This window comes from Xenopus laevis, chromosome 1S (assembly GCF_017654675.1).
Source record: "Xenopus laevis strain J_2021 chromosome 1S, Xenopus_laevis_v10.1, whole genome shotgun sequence".
Classification (NCBI taxonomy): Eukaryota; Metazoa; Chordata; class Amphibia; order Anura; family Pipidae; genus Xenopus; species Xenopus laevis.
In genome coordinates, this window is record NC_054372.1 from 144,058,823 (window position 1) to 144,079,039 (window position 20,217).

Genomic DNA, 20,217 nt, shown 5'->3' on the forward strand with positions numbered 1-20,217 from the left:
GCATTGATCACATTAACCAGCTGAAACAAGCTTATAGGGATATTATGCTTTTGTGATTGAAAACAGTATACAATGTTTAGTAATTATCTTAGGGGCTGATTCTCTAAGGGTCGAATATCGAACCCTCGATATTCGGCTGGGAATTGAAATCCTTCGACTTCGACTATCGAAGTCGAAGGATTTAGCGCAGATAGTACGATCGAACGACGAAGGATTATTCCTTCGATCGAACGATAAAATCCTTTGAATCGAACGATTCGAAGGATTAAAATCCAACGATCGAAGGAATATCCTTCGATCAAAAAAAGTTAGGCAAGCCTATGGGGACCTTCCCTATAGGCTAACATTGACTTCGGTAGCTTTTAGATGGCGAACTAGGACAGTACTTCAACTATCGAATGGTCGAATAGTCGAACGATTTTTACTTCGAATCAAAGTCGATATGCTTTCCATAACTCACTTTCTTTACTTCGAAGTAGCCCATTCGATGGTCGAAGTAGCCCAAAAAAAACGTCGAAATTCAAAGTTTTTTTACTTCGAATCCTTTACTCGAAGTTAATGAATCGGCCCCTTAATCTTTGGAATGTTATTTTAAGTTACATAATGAGTTGTATTTTTATTGTGATGTTTCGGTCCACACAGGGACCTTTATATATATATATATATATATATATATATATATATATATATATATATATATATATATATATCGGAAGGTAGGCGAGCACACACAGGTCTTAGTAGAAAAACAAATGGTGTTTATTAAACAAAAAAACTAACGTTTCGGCTAGCACTCTAGCCTTTCTCAAAGTACAAATGCACTGAAACAACCAACCTTTTAAACCCCCAGTGGCGGGAAGGGAGGGAAAGTGACGTCATAATGACAGGAATGTTCAGTGGGTAAACAATATGCAAAAACAGGGCGTGAAAATAAAGTGAAACAGGGGAAGTTCATAGTGTATATACATCTAGGAAAGCAGTTATTGCGGAAAAAGTACATGTCAACATAAATATATACAGGGCTTAGTAAAAGCGCTAACGCTAGATTGAGTACAATTAATAAATATTACACAGTGTCGGCAATTCATTACTTAAAGTGAATGCAGCATAAATAATATAAGCTCGTAATGGAGGCAAAAGTCTCTTGACAAAGTAGATACATGTAGCGGTGCTTAATTGTATCAACGCTTGAAGGAAAGAAACATTGTGTGGTAGAGATTAGTAAACACATTAATCGCCAGGCAGGTCATCATGGAGGGAAATGTCGGGTGGTGACAGATGTAGTGACGGTTCCACACAGATTACATGGATTTGTCAACTGGTCCGGCCGCAAAGGTGCTGGAACATAGTATACCTTGTTGCAGGTCATGGGATCCGTCAGATCGGAGGCAAGCAATCAGTAGCGCGATGTGCCTTAGAGTGCACAGCGGTGTGGGGCATCAGTGATGCTGCGGCTATTCGAGGGCTCACGTTGATGTCAGTCGGGGAGACAGCAGAGAAGTTTCGTCAGTATTCAAGGAGTGGAGTCCGCGGAATTCTTCTTCACGGAGATGAAGTGAGGGGCGTAGGGCCAGCAGTAGATCTGGTGTGGTTCAGGCTGGCTGTAAGCCCTATAAGGAAGTGTGCGTCGCTAGAATCTAGAAGGGTAGCAACAAGGTTAAGTTCAGGGATCAAAGTTCAAAGATCACTCGTTTCTAACGGGAGAAAAATAATCTCAAAACAATATGTAACAGGATCGCAACAAGCGACCTACAATACAAGATGAAACCACCAGCAAAGTATAAAGCAATATGGAGAATTGTCTGCTGTGGATAATGGGGAGATTAACGTTTGTTACACAGCGGGCTCATGGTAACTGTGAGGGGAGATACACATGGGGGAGGGGTGGAACATAAGGAAGGGTAGGTATGGGTGCGGATCAGCGGTGGCAGAAGGTGGCGAGGCGTTGTTTAATACTCCTGAGATGAGGCGAAGCCTGTTCAGGTGGCAAAGAAAGCAAGCCAACGATAATGTCAAGAAGTGCTGTAGAGGTGGGTAACCCCACCTAAAATCGGTTATGCCAATTGTCTTTAAAGGGATTAATATATATCGGGTTTTTATATGGAAAGACATAGGAGACATGTTCAAAGAGAGCCAGCATCTGGATCCTGAAGTGCACTGGGTAAGGGGTCCGGTCGTCCACCTTGAGGTTGCAGGGGCATTAAGACACGTGACCCTCCCGAGTTCTGTGCACGACTAGAAGTGTATCGTTGGGGGTATAACACCCTGGCTGCCGATAGTGTCTAGGAGACAGAAAGGCCCCGAGGAGTGCCTCATATGTGCCAGAAGCCAGAGCCTAGGGGGTATTGGAGAGACAGAAAAGGGGTAACGAACAAGGGAGACTAACACAGGGTAAGGAGATACAGGTAGGATCACAGTTAATCATGTCTGGCAGCAATCATTGTGGCATACAGTGGTGTGTGTAAGGTACTGTTCAGAAGAATGGAGCATATGAGATCATCTCGTTGAGTCCTTTGGGGTTCAAGGTATCAAGACGGTGTATCCATTTAAGCTCGAGTTGTAGTAGCCGCCGTTCTCGGTCGCCCCCTCGTGCCAGGGGCGGGACATGGTCAACGATCATGCTCTTAAGGGAGGCTAGAGTATGTCTGTTGGAGACAAAATGTTGGGAGACTGGGGCGTCACCTGAGCCCTTTTGTAATGCTGTCCGTATGGAGGAGCGGTGATTGGCCATACGGTCACGAAAAGTGGTTATAGTCTTGCCAACGTATAAAAGTCCGCATGGGCATTTAATGATGTAGATTACAAACTTGGTGGTGCATGTAACCCGGTGTTGGATCACGATGTGTTTACCAGAGTGTGGATGGGTAAACGAAGGGCCTGTGATCATTTGTCTGCAGGTGGTGCAGTCAGCGCAGCGGTAGCACCCGGCTCTAGGTGTTGTAAGCCAGGTTGAAGTCTTGGAGGTGTCGTAGCAGGGTGTGGGGTCAGTTTTGACCAGCAGGTCTCTCAAAGTAGAGCCACGTTTGTATGACATCCTAGGAAGCTGTTTAAAGATTGGTGGAAGAGTTTTGTCCCTCTGGATAATCGTCCAGTGATCCTTAATGGTTTGCATGAAGGTTTTGGTACTGGGCGAATAGGTGATAAGAAAGGTGAGACGGTCATCATTGGCTTTCTTGACATGGGTAGGTGTGGAGATAAGGTCAGCATGAGTCAATTGGGATGCTCTGTTGCGACTTTCTGTCAGTTCATCTGCAGAGTAACCACGTAGTAAAAAGCGTTGTGTTAACTCATCCAGCTGTGATTCAAGATGTACTGGGTTACTGTTGTTGCGTATTACTCGTACCATCTGTGAGTATGGGATGCTTCTGAGTAAGTGTGGTGGATGGCAGGAGGAATAATGCAGCAGGGTGTTGCGATCTGTCGGCTTACGGTAGATTGTGGTGCTCAATGTTGTATCTTGCTTAGATAATAAGATGTCCAAAAAGGGTATTTCTTTGGAGTCAATCTGAGCTGTGAATTTGATTGAAGTGGGGAGGTCATTTAGCTCCCTGACCATTGTTGTAAACTGTTCTTCGGTGCCAACCCATAAGATCAGAAGATCGTCTATATAGCACCAAAGTCTGTAAATAAACTGTCCATAATGGGGGAAGATGTGTTTTTCTTCGAAGTTTGCCATGAACAGATTGGCGAAGGATGGTGCCACGTTAGAGCCCATACTGGTGCCCCTGAGTTGAAGGTAATAGTTCAATTCGAATTTGAAGTAATTGAGTCTCAAACAAAGGCCAAGAAGATCAAGAAGGAAGCCTGTGTTGGGCCGTAGTGGATCTTTATGCTGGGAGAGGGTGTCAGAAACAGTCTGTATGCCCAACTACGTGGGAATAACTGTGTATAAAGAGGTAACATCCATTGTAGCCAGAAGAGTATTGGGTGGGACAGGTAGGCAGGATTGTAGTTTTTGCAGTAAGTCACCGGTGTCCTTGAGATAGGAAATGCCCTTCTGGACGAGCGGTTGCAGATAGTAGTCAACAAAAATTGCTAATGGTTGGAGTACAGAGTCTCTGGCACTAACAATAGGGCGGCCGGGTGGGTCCTTCAGACTCTTGTGTATCTTTGGAAGAGTGTAAAGAATTGGGCATACTGGATGCTCCTGTGTCAAAAAGCCTTGCGTGGATTCAGGTATAAAGCCTTGGAGTAGAGCTGTATTCAGAATGGAATCAACCTTTCTTTTGTAGTGGCCCGTAGGGTCGGTTTGCAACACTTGATAGGTGGAGGTGTCACTAAGTTGTTTCAATATTTCAGAGCGGTAAGATGTGTAATCCATGACAACAACACCCCCACCCTTATCGGCTGGTCTAATAACAATGTTGACGTTTTTGGCAAGCGTGGTGATGGCTTCTCTCTCGGCCTTGGTGATGTTTGACCTGTTAGTCTGATCTCTGGGTTTAAGTGATTCATCCATCATGAGTCTGGTGAAGGCAGCAATGGACTTGGGCGTGTTGGTAGGTTCAAAAGTGCTAGAAGGCCGAAAACGAGTTGCGACATTTGTGGTTTTGGTTCTGAAGTGTTCTTTTAGTTTCATAGTGCGCTGAAACCGGTGTATGTCAATCATTAGATCAAGGGAACTAATGGTCGTGGTTGGTACAAAAGAGAGGCCTTTAGTGAGCAGTTTGTGTTCAGCTGGACTGAGAGTGTGAGAGCTCAGGTTGAAAACTACTTCCTCCTGTATGGGTAAGGGGGTCTTGTGTCGATATCCGCCACGTCTCTTGTGGGGGCGTCCCTTGTTTTGGATCTGGTGACTGATCCTAAAAAACCACTCGGATGATCAGGGGTAGAAGTGTGGGAAGTGGTTGTAGGGCGTGTGGATCTGCCCCTCTGGCGTCCCCTGCCTCGCGTGAAGGAGTCAGTGTCTGAAGGAGAGGAGGTGTAAGGAGAGGAGTCAAACCCGCTAAAGCCCACCCGCTGTCTGTAGGGTCTGTTGAAACGTTGCCCCATCGTATCACCTCCAGTGAGCCAGCTGTAGACTCGCCTGTTTTGATAATCAGTATTAACGATCTGTATTTTGTTTCTTTTGAATTTGTGCAGCTCGGAAGTATAGTGGATCAGCTGGTGTTCAAGTTTTTCAATCCACTTGGTGTCTCTATCGGCACGTAAGGTGTGTAGATTAGCTGTCTCGTAGGCTGTGATCTCAGTGCGGACTACCTTAAGGTTTTTGGAGACTTCATCGATAACAAGTAGCATTAAGTCCATGGAGCATTTATTAAGAATTTGGCACCATTTTTTACAGAAGTCTGTGTTATTTCGGCCAATGGTGGGTATGTTTTTAACCCTGAAGCCCCTTGGGATGTGGTGCCGTTTGTAGAAGTCGGAGAGGTAGATACCGTGTAGCTTGAGATCGACTTCCCGTTCCTTCAAGCGTAGGAGGTGGTGATAAAGGTCAAATGTAGTTGCTGTCGGGACAAGCTCATCGGCGGTTTCAGTGAATAGAATGTCTGCAGCTTCGATGTCGGAAAACTGGAATCCACTGAGAGGGATGTCGATCGGTTCAGCTCCCTCTTGATATTCCATCGCCAAAGGTGAGAAGTTTGGTCATTCAAAAAAATGGGGTTAGAGGTGCAGAGCTCGGGTGCACGGCTTAGAAAAATAAACAATGAGCGGAAGAAGCCAGCACAGCTCGTTTATACGGTCTTGTTGCCTGGGTGCTAACAGCAGTATAATAGTGGATATCGGAAGGTAGGCGAGCACACACAGGTCTTAGTAGAAAAACAAATGGTGTTTATTAAACAAAAAAACTAACGTTTCGGCTAGCACTCTAGCCTTTCTCAAAGTACAAATGCACTGAAACAACCAACCTTTTAAACCCCCAGTGGCGGGAAGGGAGGGAAAGTGACGTCATAATGACAGGAATGTTCAGTGGGTAAACAATATGCAAAAACAGGGCGTGAAAATAAAGTGAAACCATCAAAGGAAAGGGGAAGTTCATAGTGTATATACATCTAGGAAAGCAGTTATTGCGGAAAAAGTACATGTCAACATAAATATATACAGGGCTTAGTAAAAGCGCTAACGCTAGATTGAGTACAATTAATAAATATTACACAGTGTCGGCAATTCATTACTTAAAGTGAATGCAGCATAAATAATATAAGCTCGTAATGGAGGCAAAAGTCTCTTGACAAAGTAGATACATGTAGCGGTGCTTAATTGTATCAACGCTTGAAGGAAAGAAACATTGTGTGGTAGAGATTAGTAAACACATTAATCGCCAGGCAGGTCATCATGGAGGGAAATGTCGGGTGGTGACAGATGTAGTGACGGTTCCACACAGATTACATGGATTTGTCAACTGGTCCGGCCGCAAAGGTGCTGGAACATAGTATACCTTGTTGCAGGTCATGGGATCCGTCAGATCGGAGGCAAGCAATCAGTAGCGCGATGTGCCTTAGAGTGCACAGCGGTGTGGGGCATCAGTGATGCTGCGGCTATTCGAGGGCTCACGTTGATGTCAGTCGGGGAGACAGCAGAGAAGTTTCGTCAGTATTCAAGGAGTGGAGTCCGCGGAATTCTTCTTCACGGAGATGAAGTGAGGGGCGTAGGGCCAGCAGTAGGACAGTACTTCAACTATCGAATGGTCGAATAGTCGAACGATTTTTACTTCGAATCAAAGTCGATATGCTTTCCATAACTCACTTTCTTTACTTCGAAGTAGCCCATTCGATGGTCGAAGTAGCCCAAAAAAAACGTCGAAATTCAAAGTTTTTTTACTTCAAATCCTTTACTCGAAGTTAATGAATCGGCCCCTTAATCTTTGGAATGTTATTTTAAGTTACATAATGAGTTGTATTTTTATTGTGATGTTTCGGTCCACACAGGGACCTTTATATATATATATATATATATATATATATATATATATATATATATATATATATATATATATATATATATATATATATATATATATATATATACAGAGAGAGAGAGAGTTCAAGGCTGTTGCACACTCCTCTATGTGGCTTACTTACCCTGGTGCTACCAGAAACTCAATTATATACTGTAAACGGATAGATGCTGGTGCACACAGGGAATTTTTAATCTTTTTAAGTTAATCTTTTTTTTAATCCTCCCTTGAGATCTTGATAAAGGTCCCAAGGGAGGACCAAAACATTGATTAAATAAAGATTAACTTTGAAGAAAAAATTCCATGTGTGCACCAACATCTATCTAGGGGCAGGGCACATATATGCATTCCATAACTCACTTTCTTTAAAAACATTGTTTATATCAAAGTGCTTGGTTGATTTCCTGGATTTTCTTAGCATTTACTGTACAGTCTGTGCTGTTGGCAGCAGTTGCCCCTTTGCGTCCCAGCATGCCCTCTAACTTCACTGTATCTATCAGAGCACATAATTGCTGACAGGTGTGGCCTTTGCTAGAGCCGCCAATTCAGCTATTACAATGCAGAGACATGATTGGAGGTGGCATGTCCAGGCTAAAAGCATTTGGACTCAACATTGCTGTCCTTTTAAATATGGGCCAAGTTATTTGTGAGCCAATACATCCTTCCAAAAAGATGGGACTGTATCATAGGCCCTATTTTGTACTAATTCATACTTAAAGGACATGTAAAGTCTTCATTTTCCTAGCATTTATGTAAGTTGGGCACATCTTCCCCACCCAAGCCACATCATTTGTACTGCATATACCCCCTCCATTTACCAGCGCCATCACATTTTTCTTAAAACAAATAGCAGCTTTCACCCAGCAGCCATTTTCCCTCTGACACATCATCAGTAACATGTAACATGTAGGTTGTAAAGTTCATGTAATGCAGAATGCAGGTTACACAGGCACAATATACTTTGATACAAAGTTCTGCTGGGGTTGAGCACTGTAATGGTTAAGCTGAGCTGAGAAAAAAACAGGATCAGAGAGCTACAGTTTCTAAGGGAACTAGCAATGCTATCTCTTCATTGGCTGTTAGACTGGAGGGTGTGTTTAGTGATGTAACCTGAGAAGAACTGAGCATGCTCATAAGTCAACAGCCAAAGCAAATTCCCAAGGGATGGGGCACAGTGGGTTAGAGTAGTAGAAGGAATTAAGGGGATGCTGCAGCCTTACTGATAGCTTTTTAACAACTAGAGCCAGTTATCTAAAGATTTTAAAGAGGCTGTTCACTGATTAATTTTTTGTGGAGGGGGTTTACATGTCCTTTAATCACTTTTTATGGGAAGGCTATAAAAAAACAAGAAAATGTTACATTTTTAACTAATCTAACTATTGGCACCTGTAGTTGTATACATATATTTTTCTCTGAACAAATCCCTCTTTTTGTTGCAATATATAAGAGTTTGGAAAATGTAGAAAATACACAGTATATTGTATCTTGTTTTTGTATTTACAATGTGGTTTATTCAGTTACATACTCTATGTAAAACTCTATTCTAGCATGGCTAAAATTGTTCTGGATGATGATAGAGTGATGTGACCATAATATTAAGTAAAAAGTAAAACTGAGACTTATCAGCCCATGTAATATACTTACAGTAACAAAAGGCTGGCTATCCCCTAAAGCAGGGGTGTCCAACCTTCGGCCCGAGGGCCGTATGTGGCCAAGGATGGATATGAATGCGGCCCAGCTTGAAACGCTCGGGTTCCAGAGGAAACGTCATGTTGCAAAGGATATAGGAGGAGGGGGACTCTGTCCATTGCCCAGTTACTAATAATAATATAATAATAAGTCTATTTAATATCCAGGTGTCCCATATTCCAGTGTATAGCTCCATCTGGTTATCCAACTGGTATTATAGTTCTTCTTTGTGTATTTTGTTTACTTTTACAAATCAAAAGTGTTTGTGTATTTTCATTTATGGCCCCAGACAGTTTTTGTTTTTCCAATGTGGCCCAGCTAAGCCAAAAGGTTGGACACCCCTGCCCTAAAGCATGTATATCTGTCCTTTAAAAAAGTATATTTAACAGAAACCATGAAGCATAACTATGACACTGAACCAGCTATACAACATATATTACAGGAACTGTGACAAAAAACATGTTTTTTTACTTTACCCGTGAGACCCATAACAAGAACTAACTATAATATAGCTTATATGACATACACTGTGAGAATGATAAAGCTGTGCTGCATAAAGGATCAGGCCAAGCCGAATGGGCACCCAAGGAAAACCAGCCACCCCCCTCAACTTGATAGTTCAACATTTTCCTGCAGCACAGTGAGTACAAACCGACTCTAAAGATGAGATTGCATTAACTGTGTTCCCCTGATTTGGACTGCATGAATGATTTGCCACAGGGGAATGTTGGACAACCTCCTGTGTGTACCCTAAAAATGTTCTGTTCTGTGCGATTTCCTTCAGCTTAACTGACTTGAACTTTTGATCATTATACTAGTGAAACATTGGTGAAGACAACCCCACAATAAGCAGGTCTTTTTCTAAACCCTATAATATTGCAGTAAGTATTCCACTGCTCAAGATTGTTGCTTAACCACATGCCGGAGTTCAATATGGGCCATAAGCAATGTTATCAATTCTCAATTCAGTGAACATAGCCAGGAGCTGTGCTTCCTGTAATATATGAGAGTTGAATGCCAGGCCTCACCTACTGTATGTTAATAGGTACAAATAAGAAGAAAAATAAGGTTCTTTGAGCAGAGTTAACTTATGTCCATATGATTTAAGTTTTTATTAGATATACGTAGGGGAAGACAAAGCAAGGGCTAACTGAAAGCTAATTATGTTTTACATTTGTATACATGTAATGGAAATAAGCTTTCCTCTCCTAAAATATGTAGTAAATGTAAGTTCAGTATGTGGAACCCCTTATTTTTAATTTGAGACACAACTGAATCTATTATTACTGTGTTCTGCCAAACATAACCAGAATCAATAAGAATAAACAGAATCTAGCATTATCCAGCATTTTTTAGATTTTTCTTATATAATTCAAGAATTATTCAAAGGAATTACAATCTTTTGTGGAAATGTGTCTATAGTGAGAAGAAATGTTTACGGTACACTTTTTGTTAGATAGGGATTATATACAGGGCCGCCGTTAGAAATCACGGGGCCCCATTACAACAAAATTTTTGGGCTCCCTGGAACCCTCCCACCCTAGCCCCCAAGCCCCGCCCGAGATCCCACCCACATCACAGTTAAAAGACTATCCAGACATCAGCGCTAAAAAAGGTAACCCCCCCACACACAAGTTATAAAAAGCTAATGGGGACCAGGGCTCCCCTATAAGTTAAAAAAAAAACATTGGCGCCTGGGCCCCCCAAAAAAGATTTTTTTAAAAAGCAGTGGTGCCAGGGCCCCGCTTACAAGCAAAAAAAAATTAGGACCCCAAAGAATATTTTTTTAAAAAAACATTGGTGCCAGGGCCCTCCTTACAAGTTAGAAAAAATTGGGGCCCCAAAGAATATTTTTTTTAAAAAAACATTGGTGGTAGGGGCCTATAGAGTATTAAAATAATACATTGGTGGCCAGGGGATTAAAAAAAAAAAAAAACATACGTATTCAGAGGAATTGAACTTGTGGCTTCAGGACTTCAACTTCTCCTCCTTTCGTGACTTTGGGTCTTTTCACCGCTTCAGGACTTAAATTTTGTCTGTTTCCGTGACTTCTAGTCTTTTTGCTTCAGGACTTCAATTTCAGCTGTTTCCATGACTGTGAGTCTTTTCACCACTTCAGGACTTCAGTTTTGGCTGTTTTCATGACTTTGGTTCTTTTCGCTGCTTCGGGACTTCGGCTGCGGCTATTTACGTGACTTCGGCTGTTCGGCTTTTCAGCACTTCCGCATTTCGGCTGTTCGGGACATCGGAAGGAGGCGCCATCGCTGTCAAGGGGGGCCTGGCTCTTTCGAAAACCTTCAGACCCGGGCCCGGTACACTTGTACCCCCTGTGCCCCTGATGGCGGCCCTGATTATATATATCTATGGGGAGTGTATAGAACAGGTAAACAATCATGGAGGAGGAAAAACAGTAGTCTGGACAGCAATGCTACCATCTATTTAGATTGCATAATTAACTTACGTAACCTTTAAAGTGACCGTGAGTACCCAGATGGCATTACTAGGGGTAGTAATACTACAATACCTCTTTGAACAGTCATTAGTTTTGAATTAAAATGAGGGATTCTTGCCAAAGAACCTGGATATGTCCCTCTTACAATATTGCAGAATTTATGCTAGTTTAGAATGGAGGCTTTATTAAGGGCGGCTGGGGTCCACCATCATATTACTACTTTGGGAAAGATATATCAAAAAATCATTGACTGTTTTTTTATGTAATTTGCTCATTGACCCCATCTCAGTAATTTAAAAATAATGGCTTTTAGACTAGGAATAGAGAAGCGTTTTGCCAAAAATAGTTTTTTTTTGTGATAAATATTACATTCCAATTTGACTGATGTGTCCACTGGCCATCATAGTTCTGTATAATGGCAACTGTAGTAACTTCATTGTGGATATTGTTTTTAATGCATTATGTAAAGAATTGCATAAAAAGAATGACAAGTTAAATCAATTTTCTTGCACCTGATAAATAGAAAAATATGTATAATTTTATATATATATATGAATTTATAGTAAAACTGATTGGGTCACAGTTATTTTCGTAATTTGTTATGACAATTTAAAACCCATCAAAATACCTTTGTTATGATTATTCTTAGAAAATGTTGATTTCTAAGTGATGCACAATTATGGAACCCTTGTAATAATTATGAAGAACTTTTACTCAGGAGCATGGATCAAAACCTAATAGTACAATAGGAATGCAAAGTAAAAAATGTTTTTATCCACAGCACAACAGGCACAGATATGCTGTAATTCTATGAAAGAAGGTTGCAATGTTTCAACCCAGAGGTGCAAAGATTTGTTCCAGCTAGTAAATTGCATGCAAAATGATGCAGCTTGCTACTGTAAAAGAGGTGGGAATGGTTACAAAAGTCATGTAGTTACATGGGATTAAGCTGCACAATATTCAGTTTTAATAGGCAGAACATGTTAAATGAGCCCTTGTGCTAGAGCATGCTGTGCCCTATGTCTCATAGATACAAAGGGTAAAACTGGTGCCCATCGCTAGTATATATAAGTGAAAATAGACACAAGCACACTGTGTGTGACATTCTAATGAGAATAGTGCAGTACCCATTCCTGTACTAGCACTTGTAAATGAACCCTCTTTCAGTTCAAAAATTGGCAGTACAATATTCTGAAGGAGGAGTTTGTACCTAAACCTTTGTATCTAATTATATATTACCTAGCAAACCCTGTTTGTTGCTATGGTAAGCACTGATGAACACATTGAAGTACATTTTTCTCCTCTGCATCTCTCCCTTAATGTAACCATTTCACTTCTGTTATATAATGTCTATATTATAGTTTTAAATGTTTGTGCTTAAAAACACTGGTGCTTTTTCCCATCCCCTTGTTTTCATTATGCGTGTAAGAGTTGTATACTATCATCCAGAGAAAGTTCAGCTTGACCACTTTAAATACAGATTCCACCTGCATTCTGCAGATTGAAAGAAAAGAAAGAAAATTGGTTCACTTTTACTTTTAAAAATCTGTTTATGGAGTTATGTGCAGCTCCCTGACCCCTCAAAAAGGCAACATGTTTTCTAAATGTCAGCCCACATTTTGTAGGATAATATCATATAACTGACAGAATAAAATAAATATTCACGGTAGGTTCTCTTCAAAATGAAAAGCATCAAGCACAACACTGGTCAAAAGTGGTAAAAGCACTAGATCCAAACCTGGACTGAAGTCATAGAAGAAGAGGTGAATGGTCGTTTTTGCAGTGAATGGGATTGCAGGGTGGTCCATCACAGTGGATTCTGTCTCCAAAGAAAAAAAAAAAGGCCCAAGTAAAACAAATAAGGTTTATTCCAGAAGCATGCCTAAAAACAGAAAGCCTTATGTGTATCACATTTACTCATAGCCTGAAAAAATCTTCAACAAAAAAAAAAAGTTAAGTGGTTTCTCTACTGTGCATCTGAGTGAACCCTCTCTACCACATACCTCGGTGATATTCTCGCTCCCCCATTGTCTGTCAGCAATGGTTACTTTATGCCAGTATCAGCTTTTAATATGTATATGCCAGAATTGGATTTTCCTTTACAATATAGCTGTTTGGATAGCACTGCTTTTTTTTATATTCTGTGTGATTAAATTACAACAGTTTGCATTAGCTTCAAATATCAGAAAATTGGAATCCCTTCTGGCACATAAACCCATTTCCTTTGTTATCCTCTTTGGCTAGAATGGCACTCTGTATCATTCACTCTTTTCTTATTATTCCTATTAAACTTTTATTTTTTCTCTCTCTTTACGCAATTCATTTCACTCATTATCTCTGCTGTTTCTAATTTCTTAAAGTGGACGTGTCACCCAGACTAGAGTCCTGTAAGACTTGTTCGCGGGCTGCGGATCACATCACAGGCTGCGGTTCATGTCGCGGGCTGCAGGTCTTAGAAATTGATTCTGTGCAGGACTCTAACCCAGACACAAAATTCTGTATAATAAAAGTTCTTTCCAATCTAATTTCTATTTTTTATTAAAGCATTCATAGCTGAAAAATATCTGCTGTCAATCATATATTGTCTGCAGACAATTACTTTCACTTTCCATTCAGCACTTCCTAGATGTCAGTGCTCTCCACACATTCCCCCATTCTCTTTACCATTTAAATGTGTAGCCAGAGCATGGGAATGGACATCGGGTCCCCCATTCTGATGCACAAACAAGATTCTGAGATGATACAAGGCTTGTCTTAATAACAGTGTCCTCAAAATGGCTGCGGCCTGCTTGCTATAATTATGAATTCCCAGATTGAAGGAAACAAGATTCAAATAATTTATATTGTGTAATTAAATTCATTTTGCTTGACTAATGTGATAAAATAGGATTTTGAATATTTTTTTTTGGGGTGATAGGTCCCCTTTAAGTGATGTTCACAAATTACTAGTTAAAGAAACAAAGCATACAGGGGCATATCGACATGTTAAAATCTGAGGGGGGGGAAACAAACTAATGGTTGGGTTCAAGTATTTTAATTACTTTAAGGGTTTGGAATTGCTTCCCCTGAACAATAAGGATCCAGCAGAATCCAAACCTTCTACAAGCCATCATATTTATCCAAATCCAATACTGAATCCTAGACTCAGTGAATTATATTACCCACAAGTTTATTAACCTGGGGTTACTGTTTGGTGCATTCCAATCTGTTCACATCTGTTGACTGTTTTGATATGATTCAACATTTCATACAAAAAAATGACATTTAAATACTTTTTCCTGGTATTCCTATGGCGAGAATGTACTTATTATTGTTTAAATAACATTGTACTAGCTCAGTATATTCATTTAATTACCACATGCTGAATGCATGCGGTTTGGATGCTAATCTATTTTAATAAGCAGGGAATAGCTCACTTGCTTATGCTTTAGCTGCAGTATGCAGACAGCTTTGCTACTGAACACAACAGCAACCACATCAATTAGACCAGTCATCCTCTTCTAAGGCCCTTTGAACATCCTTTTATGTCTGTACATTGTTGGCACCCTGTGCTTTCCTAACAGGAGGTCAACCTTGTGGCTGTGTTCAAACAACTGCTTGGACTGACTGCTCTTTCATTCTACCAGGAGATGGCTAAAGTACATTCCATGTAAGCCTGGCAATCATAATAGTTTTCCGCATGTAGCTTCAAACCCCCAAATAAGCAGATAATATCATGGATCAAATTATTACCCTTTGGGACAGAATGAAAACATATGGGCTCTTCTGCAATTATTGCGACCATGTAATCCATTTACTTCCAGAGGCCAGATTTTGCATGTTTTCTTTTGTTATTGTATTTGTCATATTGCTGGCCATTACATAGCTCCTTCATAAATTCACCTACAAAATGTTCTATGCACAAAAGAGATGGTCATACCCAGAGGCCTCTTTTATTTACATAGTGTGGTTATTGCAAGTAATAGATTCCACATGGCCCTCTTCTATGCTAGGACTGAGATTTAATTTTTTTATTGGCTGGACCCTTGGGTCACATTTATGGCCTGCTGGCCATGGCTGGTTAATAAGTGACTCATCCAGGAAGGCTTGCCTGCCTTTAAAAAGCTTCCCAGAAATTATTATGGAAAGATCCCTTATTCAGAAAAATCTGAGATCCCAAGCATTCTGTACAAAAGATTTGCAACCTTTAATACAATGTAAATTATTTTTCCATTGATAAGGGTTCTTAATGTGAGGGTATGTATCTGAAGAAGCAGCATAACTTAAAGGGATACTGTCATGGGAAAAAACATTTTTTTCAAAATGAATCAGTTAATAGTGCTGCTCCAGCAGAATTCTGCACTGAAATCCCTTTCTCAAAAGAGCAAACAGATTTTTTTATATTCAATTTTGAAATCTGACATGGGGCTAGACATATTGTCAATTTCCCAGCTGCCCCAAGTCATGTGACTTGTGCTCTGATAAACTTCAATCACTCTTTACTGCTGTACTGCAAGTTGGAGTGATATCACCCCCCTCCCTTTTCCCCCCAGCAGCCAAACAAAAGAACAATGGGAAGGTAACCAAATAACAGCTCCCTAACACAAGATAACAGCTGCCTGGTAGATCTAAGAACAACACTCAATAGTGAAACCCATGTCCCACTGAGACACATTCAGTTACATTGAGAAGGAAAAACAGCAGCCTGCCAGAAAGCATTTCTCTCCTAAAGTGCAGGCACAAGTCACTCTGGGGGTGGTGGATTCGGGGGACAAGGACTCTCTCACCCCACATAGTCCTGTGATCCCCATTTTCCACCACCTCCCTAAAATACACAAGTCTTTGACTGCACCGGAAGGGAGACCCATTGTGGCTAATATTGGTTTGGCTAATGAGGGATTATCTACCTGGGTGGACACTAGCCTTAAACCTTTGGTGTTTCAACTTCATTCTTATCTGCGGGACTCTAGTCACTTGTTGGAGAAACTTTCTGACATCACATGGTTGAATACATATTCTTGGGTCTCTATCGATGTTAAATGTTTCTATTCCTCTATACCACATGATAAGGATTTGTGAGCTATCACGGAGACTCTCTCCAATTCAAAACAATACACACAGGATTTTGTTGACTACATTTTATTAATTTTGGGATTTCTTCTCACACATAACTTTTTCTATTTTAATGGGGTTTTTTACCTCCAGAAATGTGGGACCACAATGGGGGCCTCCTTCGCCCCCTCATATGCCAACCTGTACATGGGTTGGTGGGAGCGGTCCCACATTTTTGGATGTGACAACCTCCACCGTAATCACATTATCTAGTATGGTCGCTATATTGACGACCTCCTATTCATATGGGATGGGACACCAAATCTTATTAATGATTTTCAAGTTTATCTTAATGAAAATGATTTCAATCTTGAGTTTTCTTTGAAGTCTGATGCACATGAGATTGATTTTCTTGATCTAAAGTTAAAGGGTAATGCGCTTTCTGGCAGGATAGAATCCGAGGTTTTCCGAAAATCGACAGCAGGTAACACCATTCTTAAAGCTAACAGTTACCACCCAAGGCATACCTTACGTAGTATACCCTATAGCCAATTCATCAGATATCATAGGAATTGTAGCTCAGATAAAGCCTTCACCGAACAGAGTGCAGAACTTTCAGATAGACTACATAGAAGAGGTTATCCCCTGGAATTGTTAAGAGCTTCTTATGATAGAGCAAATACTAGTAACATTAAGGATAATAAAAACAGTCCCACGAGAAAGGACAAGGATAAGGATAACATTTTTTCATAACAGAATATAGCAAAGAATATATTTTGGTTTGTAACATAATAAAAAAGTATCTTCCCATTCTATACAATCATGAAAAACTTGGGGAAACACTATCCCTGAACAACATCAGGTTTGTGCCTAGGAGAGTGCCCACTTTAGGAAACATTTTGGCCCCTAGTTTGGTTTCCTCGGCTGGTAATAATAAAAATGATACAGCGAGTAACTGGCTTTCTTTTAAAGGAACTTACACATGTGGGGCAACTTTTTGTAAGACTTGCAGGGTGATAGACGTCAGCAACAATTTAAAGTCTAACGTCACAGGTATAACTTACCAGAATAAGGGTATCTATAATTGTAATTCAAAACACATTGTTTATCTTCTGAAATGCAGATGCTGCACTAAGCAATATGTAGGCCGTTCCAACTGTTGTTTAAAAGATAGGGTGAGAGAGCATATAAGGGTCATTGAGAACCAAGATGAGAAATCCCTATAGGCAAACTGTCAGGGCCCGAAGGCACAATTTGGAGTGCGGACCAAGGAGAAAGCAAATAGGCAAACACATTTGCGGTACAATGGATTAGGCAGAAGAATCGTCAGTTCAGGCAAAGGTCGGTCCAGGCAGCAAGGTTTCGTGTTCGAGGTTTCAGGCAAAGGTCAGTCCAGGCAGCGAAGAATCAAGGTCGAGGTTTCAGGGAAAGGTCGAGAATCAAGAATCAATAATTAGAAAACACCCAGGAACTCTAGATAGAAGAACCTATACTCGGGCACTGAGAGAACCTTCTGGCGACCTTAAATAGGTGGATTTTCGCGCCAAAACGCGCTAGATGATGTCACAGGACATGCGCCAGAATATGCGCCAGCGTCAGCATGTCTGACGGCCGCATGGCCTCTTCTGGGCGCCGCCATCTTGGACGCGCCGAGGACGCCTTACACAAACATTTTGCAGGATGCTCCTCTAGAGAGATCGCAGATTTGAAAGTTAGGGTCATAGAACAGGTAAAAATCTCCCTTAGAGGAGGTGACACCCTCCGACCTCTAAATTTGAGGGAGGCCTTCTGGATTTTTAAGCTAGATACTAGGGTACCAAAAGGTTTAAATACGAGATATGATCTCACATACCTACATTAATGGGATTTCATTTCACTTTTTATATTTACTATGCTAATCATCTTTTTTCCCTTATTGGAATCTAATAGTGTTATATGTTACATTTTACATTGACTACTTTATTTTTTTCTATTTGAATTTGAATTTTTTCTTGAACAATAATGTTTCTTTACATTCGCAATTTATAGGCATTACCTCCTTCTCTCTAAAAAATATATATATGTATATTGAAATATAGTTTATTGTGGTCTTTACCTTTAAACTAATGGAATTAAAATACCTTTTGACTGATACTGGTAATTACATATTGAGGAACTCAACACACTGCTATGTATCTATGTATTTATCTTTTATTTATAGTTCAAAGTGTAATTAAAAGTTTGTCCAGCTTTACATTGTGTATTTAAGGAAACTGTATTTTCAGACCTGTGAGCCTATGATTAAGGGATTAAGGCAATGTGGATCCACCTCATGTTGGAATAAAATCCTTATTTTTTATCCGGAGTGCCGCCTGTTTGTTTTTCTATTATCTGGTTGCAGGTCTGATTTACCATAGCAACCTGGCAGTGGTTTGAATGAGAGACTTGAATATGAATAAGAGAGGGTCTGAAGACATTTAATAGAAATTAACAATAACAATATAACTGTAGCCTCTCAAAGCTGGTTTTTGGCTTCTGGGGTAAGTGACACAATTTGAAAGCTGGAAAAAGGCAAAAGTTTATTCAAAAACAATACAAAATACAGACCACTTGAAAAGTTGAGAAGAATATGACCTTGTATACTATGGCAAAGGGAACTTAAAGGCATAATACCCTTTTAATTACATATTTAAATGGAGAACATACACTGTCAGGGTTAATGCAAATTCTTTGTAGATCTGACCATTTTAGAATTGTAAGATCCATATTGTTCATTGTTTTTAACACCTCCTACAGTACATTTTCTTTTTGAAGAGACTCTGGTGAACAATTTGCAGTACAGTAAAAGTTCTGTACTGGAAATTCGCCACCCCAAGCCTGTTGGGGGACATCCGGAAGGCCTGAAAATGATGTCTGTGCAGGGCTCAGCAAAAAGTGAGTGTTGGGCTATTGGGTCTTTTGAAGAAGAGAAGCACCAGCCTTGGCAGGTAAGTGACTAGAATCATATGGGTGTGCCTAATAACTTGACAATTCAATACATTGATAATTCTTTCTCCTATAATTATCAGCCATTAGATTGATAGTTTTAATAATGAATCAAGATCACTGAGAACACCCTGTGATATTTTTAAATAATTAGCAGAACCATTAAACAAAATAATCCTTTCCCTGCTGGGAGGACGACACTTATATCAATGGTTGACATGGGGTCTGCTCTCGTACCCATAGGACAAGTCATCAGAGTGAACATTTTACAGTTACAGGTTATGGGCTTTTGATCTCTGAGGCAATGAGTCTAGCTCAAAAATAATGGTATTGTTTCATATATTACACTGTTAAGGTAGCATTAGTAGTGTTTCCAATGATTCCCAGAACTAAGATGAATCTGCCCTTACACATAACTGTTACTTAGCTACAGTTGTGGAGGTTTAATTTTTGCACCTATCAGTTGTTATGGACTTTGGCTGCACTGCGTAGAAATCTTCATTTTTTTTTGTCTCGGCCACAGCACTCTACAATGAGTTTCCAGGAAGGACATGACTGTAGAATCAACGACTTGTGCTTAAAAAGAAATGCTTTCTGATTTTCCTTGACACTGCTCCTTAGCTTTAGCTGAGAGTAGGCCAGGCCAGCTGCTGTAGAGGATGCCATATAACGCTTTTTAAAGAAACAATGAATGTCTGTGTTCAATGAGTTTAATGAATAGAGCTTTTCTTGGATTTTCTTTCTGCCTGTTGCTTTAATTCAAAACGACACACTTTGTTATTTGTCGTACCATACAAAAGCAGAACAATAAAACAAAGGTATTTCAAATATCCATTTGTATTAGAGTAGTTGTCGGAGGAGCGATTCCCAGTTAAACTCCTGCTTTTAACTGCAGACAGATAACAAGTAGTTGAAATGAGGGGCTTGTTTATATTGAGTTCCTTATTGCTAGTTAAACCTTCTTAACTAAGGTGTAAGGTGAGGTGAGTTCTGACACTCTCAACAATATTGTCTTATATCATTCCTGGCAACATGTCAATACTAAATGCTTGTTATGTATGACATATTTACATTAATAACATTATAATAATATAACAGTAGCACGTTACACAGCTAAATGAGTTACTTAGTGGCCCAATTGCTTTGTGTTCGGGTAACCATTGGGTCCTCTTTGTTGTGCAGA